The sequence below is a fragment of the Marmota marmota genome, unplaced genomic scaffold (assembly GCF_001458135.2).
Source record: "Marmota marmota marmota unplaced genomic scaffold, marMar, whole genome shotgun sequence".
Taxonomy (NCBI): domain Eukaryota; kingdom Metazoa; phylum Chordata; class Mammalia; order Rodentia; family Sciuridae; genus Marmota; species Marmota marmota.
In genome coordinates this window covers 32,225,265-32,239,720 of record NW_026000108.1, presented here as the reverse complement: position 1 = coordinate 32,239,720, position 14,456 = coordinate 32,225,265, and the positions used below count along the sequence as shown (strand labels likewise).

At 40.1% G+C, this 14,456-nt stretch overlaps 1 long non-coding RNA gene across 1 annotated transcript in view; it reads right to left on the bottom strand.

The window, feature by feature from the left end:
- Nucleotides 1-1,685: 1,685 nt before the first annotated feature.
- LOC125610963 overlaps nucleotides 1,686-14,456 on the bottom strand; it is a 26,307-nt gene continuing 13,536 nt past the window's right edge. The window contains exons 2-3 of the long non-coding RNA XR_007341069.1: nucleotides 12,407-12,412; nucleotides 1,686-2,153 (exon numbers count right to left, since the gene is read on the bottom strand). This is a non-coding gene — a long non-coding RNA (uncharacterized LOC125610963). The remainder of the gene's footprint in view (nucleotides 2,154-12,406; nucleotides 12,413-14,456) is intronic.

Below are 14,456 nucleotides of genomic sequence, written 5' to 3'. Positions count from 1 at the left end.
AGAAAACATTTGGCCTTTGGGTTTTTGGTATCAGCTTATTTCACTTGGCATGATATTCTCCAGTTCTGTCCACTTACCAGCAAATGCCATTATTTCAGTCTTCTCTAGGGCTAAGAAATATTCCATTGTCTATACATACCACAATTTCTTTATTCATTCATCTGTCGAAGGACACCTAGGTTGTTTCCATAGCTTGACTATTGTGAGTTGAGCTATTATAAACATTGATGTGGCTGCATCAATGTAGTTTGCTGATTTTAAGTCCTTTGGGTATAGACCAAGGAGTGGGATAACTGAGTCAAATGCTGGCTCCATTCCAAGTTTTCTCAGGACTCTCCATACTACTTTCCAGAATGGCTGCCCCAATTTGAAGTCCCACTAGCAGTGTATGACCCGTACCTTTTTCCCCACATCTTTATCAACATTTATTGCTACTTGTATTCTTTATAATTGCCAATCTAACTGGAGTGAGATGAAATCCCAGCATAGTTTTAATTTGCATTAGAAATGCATTTTTAAAATATCTGTGAAAGATCCTGTTTCTAATTTGTTTTCCAAACCTCATGCATATATTAGATTTTGAGGGTGGGGAGGAAGAAAAATTCCAAATATTTAATAAAAATTCCACTCCCACCTTCATTTTCCCGCCTATTAAAACCAAGGCACAACAATGTCTTTACCAAATCAAAAGAAAAAAAAAATGACAGATTCGTGTATGAGAGAAAATGCCCTCAATTTTTAAGTCTTTCCTCATAGAAACTCAAAAATGAGAGGGTGGGGGGATTGAGTCAAGGAAACTAGAACAAATACTAGTAATTTTTAAAGTACATTAATTAGATCTTTACTTAAGATATTATTAATAGATTTTATTAATGAAGAAGCTGTTCAGGTCTTAATCTCTCATTAAAATAGAAGCAAGTTTCATTTTTCATTAACTTCCATAATAATTTAGTTATGCATTTCCCTGTCTTCTCCTGTAAATTAATTTCAATTCAAGAGGGCAGCTGAATTTTAATCCCTAGCAATCCATGGTGTCCTTGGCTTTCCTTGGCAATGACATGATCGAAAGATGCACAGCACAAGGGAAACAGACCTCCACACTGTGACACAGAGGTGACACCTAACATGAAGGAAAAGAGAACTATGAACAATGAGAGTCAAAACGTAAGATCAAACTTATTATTCTGCCATAAAGTAGTACATAGCACTACTAAAGACTTCTGAGAACTTTATTAATTTCTTTTATACCGTGTCAGCATAGAATTGGGTCAGCCAATAGACAGTGTTTTTCTTTTCCTTTATTTTATAGAACCCAAAATTCCAAAATATTGTTTATCGTCTCTTAGGCTGGAGAAACTCCATATTGTGCCTTTTAACCAACTCTGGCTCACATAATGAATTGTTCTGCTAAGTATAGGCAGTTTTCACACTTCTGCCTAACAGGTTCTATTTTTGTTGAAAGTATCAAAGTGAAAAATAGTTTAGCAGGATGTGATTTTCCTATAGAAAAACTATCCTAATTAGATGCTAGTTTTCAGATTAATTTGAAAACACTCAGAAGTGGGCTAGGGTTGTGGCTCAGTGGTGGAGAGCTTGCCTAGCACTGAGTTGGATCCTCAGCACCACATAAAAATAAATAAAATAAAGGTATTGTGTCCATCTACAACCAAATAAAAAAATTTTAATTTAAAAAAACACTTAGAAAACAAAATTACTACAAATGCCCTATTAAATCACCTATAAAGAATATAACTGCATGATCAATGTGATTCTGCAACCTGTACACTCAGAAAAATGAGAAATGATACCCCATCTGATTCAAATGTATGGTATGTCAAGATCATTGTACTGTCATGTGAACTAATTAAAACAAATTAAAAAATAGAATATAAATGAGCATTAAGTAATATTTTCTTAAAATTGTTAGTTATTGCTATGGTTTCGGTATGTCCCTCAAATGCCTGTGTTGGAAAACCAATCCCAGATTTCATGTGTTGATGGTGTTTGAAAGTTGAGCCTTTGGGATATAATCAGAGGGATGAGGCCACCCATGATGGCATTAGTGGCTTTATAACAAGAGGAAAAGAGACTGCAGCTGACACACCTACTCCGTCTCTCTATATGTGATGTCCTCTGCCATGCACCAGAAGAGCCTCAGTGGTGGCCAAGCAGATGCCAGTGCTGTTTTTTGACCCACCAGCCTCCAGAACTGTGAGCCAAATACACATCTATTCTTTACAAATTACCCAATCTAAGGAATTTTGTAACAGCAACAGAAAATGGATTAAGACAATAATGAAGGGCAAATTAACAAAAAATCAATACTAACGTTTATTTAAAGATTTTTAAAAATGTCTACTTCTTCCCTTCCTCTAGCAGCAAAGTACAAAGTATAGGAGTACTGCCTTAATCACGAAGCAGCCAGCAAAGTGCAGAGGCCACAGGAAACGCTAAGTCAGATGAACAGATCATCAGGTGAATCAACAAGGACTTCCAGAGAAGCTAATGCAAGGATGGATGTTCTGGCATCCTCCTCTTCCTTAACTCCCCTCCCATGTAAGATTTGCTGTAGGTTTTAGAAATCACTGGGTGTTTCTCCTGAAGGAGGCTGCAATGCACTCCAATTTGACTGGAGAGCAATGACTCGGGTGTACTGAATGAGAGCGTGGAAACCAAGCCATCTGTCAGCTGGAGGGTTTATCTTCCACATATTCAATTTTAGACTCCTAACTTTCTCTTCCTTCCAACATTTCTCTTCATTCAAAGGAGTCTGGCTTTTTCCCTGGCATGTTCTCACCACATCCTTACACCAAAGCAGAACTACTTAGAAAAGTATGATCTGTGAATCAGTCATCACCAATCCATGACATCATAACTTACAGGGAATTAAGATGCACATTTAGAAACTTCTGAGGCAATTTGGCCAGTTCCAAGACTTCCAAGCATGGGATCAAAGGATTCAACTTGCTGAGCAAGAGATGAATCTATTCAGATGTTGGCCAACAGGACTGGGTGAGTTGCAGATGATGATCACAGCATACTAATCATGTACAGTCAGCCCTGTGTTACAATAGATTGGAGTTTTAAAAAAAAAAAAAATGTCTTTCACTAGATGGAGTCAGATAGATCCAGGTCTGAGTCCCTGCTCTACCATTTAGCTGAGCATTTACTTAAACTCTCTGAACTTCAGTCCTCTCATCTGAGCAGCTATAGATGAAAGAGACTGAATTTCTGTTAAATGAGCAGTGCCACCCTCATGTCACAAAACGAGTGACTTCGGTATTGTTCAACACCAGAGTCAGTGATGTACTTCAGTATGCTATGGATGTGATCAGCTGCACAGCTATGTTGAAAAAAAAAATGATAGTTCTGGGCAATAGTTATCCTGTCACCAATCCATGACATCCTAAATGATAGGGATTAAAAACAAATGCTCAGCACCTTCTCATACCCCAGGTAGAAGATATTTTGGAAACAAATTCAGGGCACACAAAACTGGATATGGATATGATCATCCCGTGGTCACTGCAGGGTCCTGATTTAACCACGTGTGACAATTCACTTTGGGCCATGGTGAATGCAAAAAATTCTAAACTCCATCCAACAACAGCCAAAAAACCCAAAAATAGCTTTCCCAGACTGCTCTAATGACTTACAGTCATGAACATGGACAAAGGCTGAGGTCCCACAGAATAAGGGGGAGTGTTGAATTTATGTGGCAAGTAGAGGAAAATACAGGGATAACTTCAACTAGTGCATAGGGCCATTCTAGCCACTCTGCAAATGAAAAACAAAAACAAAAGCCTTTTCGCATGACTGTGAAACCACCTGCAACACCCTGAGCACAGGATCTGGCAAAAGCTGATAGCAAATACCAGTTCCCTTTTGATCCTTCCTATGCTATTTTTTGCCTGTAAGACTCTGTTTTAATTCTTTCCGCCTTGATTTAAGTTAATTCCATTACAGAGTTTCCTTTCTATCTGGTATAAATGCCAGCTGGGTGGAAGCCTAACGATATGTCAGGGACACTGCTCACACTGGTTCTGAAGTTTTTTCACCCTCAATCTGCAGGACAATCAGCGACAGTCCTCAAGGGACTACTGGCCCAAAACAGGAAAGCCCCATAATGCCAGGACTGATTTATAGCATCTGTCATCAAGCTCCAGCTCAGGCTCCTTGCACACTTCTGGCTCCTGTTTCACTAGTGGAGTGAGGGGGTCACTTGGGTCACACAGGACCTTACAAGGTTTCTGGGGAGAATAAAGGTTTTTCTGTATTCCTTCCTTACAAAGGCAGCTGATCAGCACCACTGTCTAGACATGCAAAGATATTTTTCATGGGCCCAAATAGGTTGTTTTTTTTTTTTGTTTTGGGGTGTGTGTGTGTACGCATGCATGCACGTGTGTGTACGTGCATGTTTAAGTGAGAAAGGGATTTTCTTTTATTTTAAAGCATGCACCCAGCTACCCAGTGGCTCTTCTGCAAGTCCTTCTTAAGATTTTTTTCTTTTTTTTTTGGTATCAAAACTCACATTCAGAAACAATGGGGCATGACAGAAGGGATCTGAGCTCCGTAACAGTGTGTGACATATTACCTAGGGACTCTGGAGATGGCTTTCCTTTTTAGATTAAAGGATTCACTGTTCAGATAGGAAGTGCAGAACACCAGCCAGGAGCTTTGCATCTTTACTCTGATTTTCCACTTTATAATAGAGGTCCTTATGTTTTTTTTTCCCTACTGGCTCCACACTTCTAACATACACCCAGACACTGACCAAATCCTAGATTCCTGTCCCCCACAACTTATTAAGTTTCCACGGGCATGATCAAAGCCTATGCACACAAATTTAGAAATTTCTGAATTCCATTTCCTGTTCTGACAACATCCCTCACATAGATTGCCTTGGTGCCATTATTTTAATTATTTTACATGCCGCTTCTACAATCCTGATGATAAAAAATGGAAAAGCTGTTTTGTTGGAACTCAAATAGCACAATGACAATATTAGGAAAAAATCTCTCACAGTATTAACTGGTGCTCAAAAATCATTCTTAATACAAGCTGCTCCCAACATATGGACATTATTTCCAGTGACCCAGACTCATGGGCAAGGCTCTGAGGAAACCTGAAATCCCCATCCTCCAGTGGGGACCACTACTCCCCTTTTCTAAGTTAGGAAAACTCAATGAGAAGTGTGAATGTCCAGAGGTGCCACCTCTACAGGACAAAGACCTGCAAATAGTGAGCGATTTGGGACCCGGGTATCTGGATATAAGTCAGGAGACAAAGGCTCACAGCACCTCCACAGTGAAACGAGGACTCCTGTATCCTAATTTATAACCCAGAATGTTTGGTGGTGTTTTCATTTTTGCTTGTTTTTGTTTTGTTTTGTTTTGTATGGTGTTGGTGTTTTGGTACTAGGGTTTGAACTCAGGGGCACTTTACCTCAGAGCTACCTCCCCAGTCTTTTTTTTTAATTTTTTTTTATTTTGAGACAGGATCTTCCTAAGTTGCTTAGGGCCTTGCTAAGTTTCTGAGGCTGGCCTTGAACTTGCCATCCTCCTGACTCAATTTCCAGAGTTGCTGGGCTTATTGGTATGCTCTATGGTGACCAGCCAGAATGAATTTTTTCATAGGAACACAAAATTTAAAGAGATTTTTCTTGTGACTCTGTTAACCTTATTAAAACTAAACTTTATTAAAAAAATTATAAGTAAATTGAAAACTCCCTATGCCATTAAATGTGCAGCAGATAGGCTATTCTGGTTATTTCTTAAGGAGTCAAAGTCTTCACAAAAGGATAAGTGGTAATGTAAGTCATGTAGGGACATTTCTTTTCATATTAGTTCTAGGAAGGACCATGTCAATAAGCTGCTAAAATACAGGACTCTGAAGATAGGATTTTTGAGATCCTGAAAGCTCACACTCTATATTGACTTCTACTTGACACATTCCATTTGATACATTTGCAAAGACCACCCTCTTGCATGATGTCCCCAGAGAGGTTCTCTGTGGCTCTAATCCAGGTTCAATCATTAACCATTCAACCTGGACAAAGCTATTGAACTTTGCTCCCTAGTCCTCAATGTTCTTATTTATCAAAAAGAGAGAGATAATATCTTACTAGGAGAATGAATGGGGAAAGAATAAAGTTAATTCTAGCTTTATTCTGCATTCAGATGAGCAGAAATGGTATCTTGAAGGTTTCTAAGTGACTTTGGCTTGCGGGTGGAGGTGGGTATTCATTTCCAATTGCTGCCATAACAAGCTACCAGTTAAATCTAGTGGCTTAAAACCATGAGTATCTATTCTGTTGACAGCTCTGGAGGTCAGAAGTCTATAGTATTTCTTCTGGAGTCTTCAGGGGGGTGTTTCTTCTCTTTTGCAGCTCCAAGAAGCCACCTGCATTCCTGAGGGCTAGTGGCCCTTCTTCTACCCTCAGAGTGCACACTGTATTACCTGGTTCCATCACCGTATCTCCTTGTTGCTTCTGACACCCATTTCCTCTTATAAGGACCCTTGTGATTACACAGGGCACACTCAGGTGATCCAGAATAATCTCCCCCATCTTTGCTTAATCGCTCTGCAAAGTCTCTTCTGCTATTGAACATAGTCAGAGGATCCAAAGATTAGGTGGTGAACCTATTGAGGGAGTCCCTGTTTAGATTACCTGATGGAGGAAGATCTAATTGTAAATAAATCTGGCAAATATTGACTCCAATGCAATAAATTAAACAGCTCCTGAAGACCCAGTCTTTTTTGACATCATGCCCAGTCACTCAGACTTCTTGCCTTCCTCCTGCTCATCTTCAAGATGAGAAGAAAGTACATCTCCATTATCATGGTGACATGGGCGAGCCCAAAGCAGATGACTTTATTCTGGATTCTGGCTTCCATTTACTACAAAGTGGCTAATCTGGGCTGCTGCGTGGCCTGGTGACAATGGGATCCAGACAGGCTAGATCTCCAAGCCTGGATTGTCCATGAGCATCTGCAGCTGCTGTCCACAGCTTGTGGTCAAGGCTGGGGGTGCTGCAGCCAGCTCTGGGTCTCATCCTCCACCCAGTTCCTGATCGAGGACATTAACTCAACTACCCTCTGAGTCTTCCCTTCAAGTAACTCAAGAGCATCTGGCTCCTTCTGCCACCTCACAAAAGACGACAGAGAACTGTGAATGCATCTGGGACTTCGCTCCACCTGACCTCACCATTCCTTCTCTTCTGTGGCCATGCTCCCCTTCCAGGCTGGCTTGAGGTTACTCCACACAGCAACCCCTGCCCAGAACCCAAAAAAGGGAATGGCTCTGCCTTTGGTGTTTCCATCAGTCTCTGCCCTCAGGACTCAGGTCCACCTGGCTAATTGTGGTATCAAATCTCTCCTTTCCTGAAGTACACGCTACTCCACCCATCCAGAGATAAAGTCTATTTCCCTACCCTTGAATCTGGATGGAGTCTGTGACTTCTTTTGACCAGCACAATATGGTGGAAGTAAATGCTGGGACCTCCAAGCTTTGTTTGGTTGTTGTTGTTGTTTGTTCATTTGTTTGTTTTTGCAGTGCTGAGGATCAAACCCAGGGCTTTGCACATTCTAGGCAAGTGCTCTACCACTGAGCTACATCTCACACACGCTTAGCTTTAAGAGGCCTGGAAGCTTCTGTTTTCTCTCTTGGAAGCCAGCTACCTAAGAAAGCTCAACTACATGAGGCCACCATTTTAACAGGGAGCCCAAACTCTCTGGGTAGAGAGGCCATGTGGAGAAGCACTGAGGTCCCAGACATGTGAGAGAAGACTACTTGGACCTTCCCACCAAGCCCAACACCAGCTGAAAACCAGGAAGAGCAAGGCAGTCAACTCATAAAATCTTAAGAAACAATAAATTGTTATCATTTGAAGCCACTAAGTTTGGAGAGGTTTCTTGTATCACAAAAGGTAACTAAAGCAATCAGAAAAAGCAAATTAAAAAAAAAAAACAAACCTATATGTCCCCCACAAAATGTGATCCCAGCAATGCAATGGTAAAGCAGATATAAAATTATCAAAATGTAGTCAGCAGCCAATTCACCAGAGGGCAGACTCATTTGCAAGGGTTTTGTTGTGCTTTGTTTTTTAACTAAATGTGCTCACTCATTTAATTCATCTGTAGCCAAAGAACCATTTAGACTACTTTTTTTTTCTTCCCCAATTAGCATGCAGAGATTTCCCTCAAGGTTAAGAGAATGTGATATGCAAAGTCACCGGGACCACTGTCCTGAATAACAAACCAAAGTCTTTTGACATCAGTGAGAAAATTCCTCAAGAATGCAAAGGACATAATGCCAATTGTTAAGTGTGAAATTCCAGGGTATTAACCCTTCCTGAGATGCTGTCTTATTCAGTTTTATTCCTGGTTGATCAAAAGGACCGTGAAACTAGATTGGAACATTATGCACCAGACTCTACTGCCTACCTAAAAAACAAATTATAATAGGAACTTGATCCTCTTAAGATCTCTCATATGTCCTATATTTTAGCAACCAGTTTTTAAGACAGGAAAGATCACTATCAATTAAGAATGGTATTCAGCCAAGTAAGTCTCATAATTCAACGCAAAAATCCCAAACTATAGCTGTCCCCCTGGGCCTTGATGTTTACCTTTGGAAATGTTTTTAAAGGGAAAACTAACAATGAAGCCATGTACAAGTGATACTATTCCAAACAAGGACAGAGGACCTCTGGATTTAGTTACCAGGCCAATTTGTTTAGAAAGTTGTCAGGGGTGAGAAAAATGAGAGAGTAATTCAGACAGGGAGGTGGGGGCTATTTGTTTTTCTAGTTCCATCTTTACCTCTCGACTTCTTCTCTTTATTAACCCTCCTGTTGCAGAAGCAGATGAGAGACAACACATCCATGAGATCCAAAGTCACAAATGCAGGGTTATAGGAAAGCTAGGCTCTTGTGTTCCAAGGACAGCAACAGTACTTATATTTTAATGCCCCCCCCCCCAGAAGAAAAGTTTAGAGTGTACAAAAAGCTAACAACACACCTTGTTATTTTCAGCTGTCACAATCAACCGACTCAGGACAATGTTCACAAAGCATCATCAGCCAGGAACATGACCTCCCAAATTTGAACTCAAACTTACCTGCACAGTAGAGCTCAGTGGAGAAAAACAAGGCATTTTGAAGTTGAAAGGGTCTGGATTCAAATTCCAAAAGGAGCACTTTCTAGCTATGTCACCTAGAAATAATATTTAACTCCCAGACTGCATTTCCTCATCTGTAATATTTTAAACATCATTTTAAACCTTGCCTAACAAGGTTGAAGGAAGATTAATTATGGTTTTATATGAAAAGTGAAAACTTCAGTTAGGTACCAGGCACACATTAGTTGCTGCAGTTTGGATCTTTAATGTTCTCCTGGAGGCTGGTATGTTAAAGTGTTAGTCCCCAGAGTGGTGCTACCTGGAGGGCAAAACCTTTTAGAGGTAGGCCTTGTGGGTGGGAAGTCCTTGAAATCACCAGGGTTGTATCCTTAAAGGGGATTGTGGAAATCTAGCCTTTTCCTTTTTTTCTTTTCCTCCATCATGCACTCCCACCATAATGTGCTGCCTCACCACAGGCCCAAAGTAAGAGGGCCAATCGATTATGGATGGAAACCTCAAAAACTGTGAACCAAAATAAACCTTTTCTCTTTATAAACTAATTATTTCTGGTACTTTGTTATAGCAACAGAAAGCTAACTAATACATCAGTTATTCAGTCAGTGTTATTATTAAAATTATGAGTTTTTGTTTTATTTTCCAGTAGTAGTGACACCAACCCCCCTTAGCACTTAATCATTGCTCACTAAGGAATCACCCACAATTCATAAGAGCATAAGAAAAGAACTTAAAACTGAATGAAAATAGAGAATCTGTTCTATATAGAATCCAACAAACATATGAGGAGCAACATGAACGGAGGAAAAAGCAGACCTGTCATAATTAAATAAGATCTTCGTTGAGTCAACTGTGTCTGCAACTGCCAGAGGATTCAAAGTCTGTTTTGTTCTGTTGTTGTTGTTTGCCTTTTAACTTTTGTTTTTGTTTTTTGGCCAGTTCATGAAAAACTGATTCAGCTAAAAGCCTTTCGCTACCCTGATTTTATTCCCAGGAGGCCTTTAAAAACCAGTAAACATTGAGCCAACAGGGAATACTTATTGGACACTTATTACATGTCAAACATTGTTGGCATTTTATATGAGTCACACTTAACTTTCACAAGAAGCCTTTGAAATAGTTATTGAATTCATCTTACTGAGAATGAAAGAGATGGAAGGAGATTAGGTGACCTACCCAAAGTTCTACAGGTTATAAAGGGTAGGCCAAGATTCCAGCCCATATCTCTAGATTCCAGAACATCTGCTCTTTCAACCAAGGAGAGGGAGGTGGTGTGCCTCAAGGCTTTGAGAATGTCCCCTGAATTTTGCAGAGAAGAACAGGAAATGGATCACTCAATCATTTTTCATTCCATGTCTAGACTCTAGGAAACAACCCATCACCCACTAGGAAGCAGATGAGAAGCACGGGGCTGTGAACCCTTCACTGGACATGCATCTGAGGAGGGTGGAAAAATAACAATCTGAGCATTCAGTTGCAGTTTAGAAGGTCAGCACCAACTTCAGACAGACTCTGAGATTTTAAGTGATGAACTTGCTTGTGTATTGTGTAGAACTGCTACTTTCCATTATGAAGCTATGATCCTGGTCTATTTCCAGTTTCAGCACTGAAAGAAACATGGCGGGGGGGGGGCGGGGGACGGGGACCAGAAAACCAATTGGTTTTCAATGGAATTCTGTCTGAGTTTTAAGCCAGCATGTAATAAAGAAGTTATTCTCTTTAGGCACACTCAACTTTTAGACTGCAAACACATGGCAAAAACACAAAAAATGGTGTTTCACATATAATGTTTCGAAGAAAACCCCCCAACTTAAGTAAAATTAAGAAAACCAATTTTTCTTGAGCAGATTAAAGTCTGAAGATTATTTAGTAGCTATTTGTAACTTTCAGAAAATAATTATAAACACTGGAGAAATGGGACAATAAGGGAGACATTTCCAATCTTTTTTTAAATATAGAGATGGTTCTAAATGATCTATATTTTTGTGATTTATAAACTTGTTTCCCCAAAACTAAATTTGTCAAGGTCTAGAACATGCTCTGCCTACTCATCTTTACGCCACCAGCATCCATTGAAGTCATAGTGGGCATTAAGCTGTTCACCAAATTATTTCCAATTCAATTCCCTCCAAGAACATGAGAGGGTTGTGGTTCCCTGTGGTTCCATGCCTACTTGAAGTTAAGCATGACTCTTCGGTGTGCCCTGAATTATCTTCATTGTCTAGTAAATGAACACAAGTGGCAATAATATTATTTCCATATACAAGATCCATATAATTCCCATCATATAGATAAAGCATGATTCACCAGGTTTCTTTTTCTTCACTTCGCCATGGTATCTGGCAACATTCCAGATGAGGAAGGCTCCATCAACCTGTATCCACAGGTGAGGTCTACACAGAACCAGCCCTCCAAGTGTATGTACCGTAGGCAATAAAGAAAACTTTGTTGTTTTAACAACTGAGATTTGGATATTACTTGTTATGGCAGCACAACCTAGCACATCCTGAGTGACAGAAAAACAACAACAACTCTGAATGAAACTTAAACGAAAAAAATATAAGTACAATGACAACTTCCACTGACATCATCATTCTTCTTTCATAATCTTTACAGGTTCAAATTTGTACCACAGCCTGATATAAACATTAAGATAACCAAGTTGAGTATTTGAGCACAGCATGATGCTACCAAATGCCAGCATCATTTCTCAAAGACACTAAAATCTGCAGAGAACCGTCTGCTTACATATCTTATGCCAAGATAATAAGTATGCTCCTCAGAAATGAGTATCTTTCACTCAATGGCTAAACTCAAGTAAATTTATATTCAAGTAACCCTAACCCAACCCAAGGGTCAGAGTACTAGAAGCAAAAAAAAAAAAAAAAGACAAATGTTACTTTGTAGAACAGGAATATTTAAAGAGCCCCCAGGGAAAATGAGAACAATAAAGCAAACCAAAAACAAAAACATACACTCCAGAAATGGTGTGCAGATGGACTATATAATATCAAAAATATGCTATTGAGTGAGGCAGAAAGAACTCAGCACAGCCATGTAAGTAAGCACTCTCCCTCTGCTTGAACACATCTGGAGGATTTGCACCTGCTATTTATGTTGCTGTACACAGCTTCCTTCCTTCCTAGGCAGAGAGACGTCAAGTGACAAGGTCATTTCATATGCAACTAGGAAAGGGAGAAAGTCAGCAAAAATTAAGAGATGGAACCAAACGCCTGAGAGAGGCAAGGAAGAAGATCTGTAAGAGACCCACACACGTCTTCAGACATCAGTGAGCAACCATGGAGTGAGTGGATGGGGCGCCCCCAACCCCAGCCTGGCCGGCAGTGACGCTCTCAGTTTCTCACTCCCTCTCAGGATGTGATGTAGATACTGGGTGTGAACTCTTCTTCAGTCCTACCTGGAACTAGAGTCTGGCCTTTGCTCCCAGCATTCCACTAAAAATAGGAGCTAGCCCGTGGGGTTTTGGAGTTGGAACACACCTCTCAGAATATTGCATGGACCAGCTGTCACCTTTTACAGATGGGGAAGTTAAATGGCTCACTTAGAGTCACACATCCAAATAATTACAAGCCACTTAAGATCTCCAAATGGATGGATTTATTGTCTGCCTTTTGATCCTCAACCTGCTTTCTGTCTCTGCCACTTCTGACACCACCACTATCAGCTCATCTCACTGAAATTAGCCTCTTCCCTGGGACTTCTTGATACTGATCTCTCCTCTTTCTCATTGCTTCCTTTTTTAGTTATTTAACAAATATGTCTATGGTACTTACTCTTAAGTGCTTTAGAAATATTAACTTATTTAACCACAATAATATGGAGTAGCTAAAACTCTTATTCCCATTATACATGAGGCCCATGAAGATAAGCAACTTGCACAGGGTCTACAGCTATTAAGAGGCAGAGGATTCAAAACCAAGCCAACTGGCCTCAGCCAGAGTTCACAGTCTTAATCACTACCTTGTGCTGTCTCTTTCTAAAGCTGCATCCCCTTCTCTCCCAAGATTAGAAAGTTCACACTCCCCAGCTTTAAGAGGTCACTTTTGAGGATCTCAATTCCAGAAGAATCTGTCAAGCTGTTGGGACCACCCAAGGAAAACTGCTTATTATTCCCCAGCACATATTTGGAGATTTTTTTTCCCCCTAATTGCTCAATACATACAAGGGAAAAAGAAAACCAGTAAATGATTCTTTTTACCCAAGTGGACTCACCATTTGGTGTGCAAATAAGGTGAGGAAATGGAGCCCAAGGGGAAAATGAGAATAATAAAGCAAACCAGAAAACAAAAGCATACATTCAACAAAATGTGCACAGAAGGACTATAATATCAGAAATACGCTTTTGAGAGTGAGGCAGGAAGAATTATCTAGCCCCAAGGACTACACAAGTGGAAGGAGTTAAGTTAAAGATAAAGCAAAACCTGCACTGAATTCATCAGGAATGATTGATTGAAACTTAACTGGGAACTCATTTGTTTGTACAATCTAAAGAAGGAAAGAGTCCTGTTTTGGTAAGATAACCTTGAGTCTGGCTTCTGTCTTATTTTTGTTGTGTATTTTTGTAATTTGGGGTTCGAATGAGCAGGAGTGCAAAGGTCTCCTGGCAAAAACTCCTTTGTTAAAATCCAGAAAAACAAATAATCAACACTGATGTTTTGGAACAGGCTACAGCTGCCTTGCTTTCAAACATATTACCTTCCACTTCTTCAAGGAAATGAGCACACAAAGGCTTCCAGAATCGTCTGACCCAGGGGAGGTCACGGCACAGGACCAACTGATTTCTTTTCTAAGACAGGGAGAGGGCAGTAGGGTAGAAAGGAGGAAATGAGCATGCAGACTGATAAACACAAAGCTGCACATTCTCTTGACCCCCAGGCAGAAGGAAAACAAAATCCATCATTTGTGAGCTTGAAGACAAACTGTATGTGGCACTTAAATACACACATGATATGGCCTTCCTTTGAGTCAGAAAAATGAACAGTTCATATAGGCACACCCTAAATAGTTTGTGGTAGAAACAAGGAAAGGCAAGAAGAGCAACAGAAATTCTCAAAAAATTAAACTGTCTGTAGCCATCAAAACTGGGCGCGGTGGTACACGCCCGTAATTCCAGCGGTTTGGGAGGCTAAATCAGGAGGATTGTGAGTTCAAAGCCAGCCTCAGCAACTTACCAAGGCCCTTAGCAACTCAGCAAGACCCTGTCTCTAAATAAAATATTAAAAAGGGCTGGAGATGTGGCTCAGTGGTTGAGTGCCCCTGAGTTCAATCCTCAGTACCAAAAAAAAAAAAAAAAAAAAAAA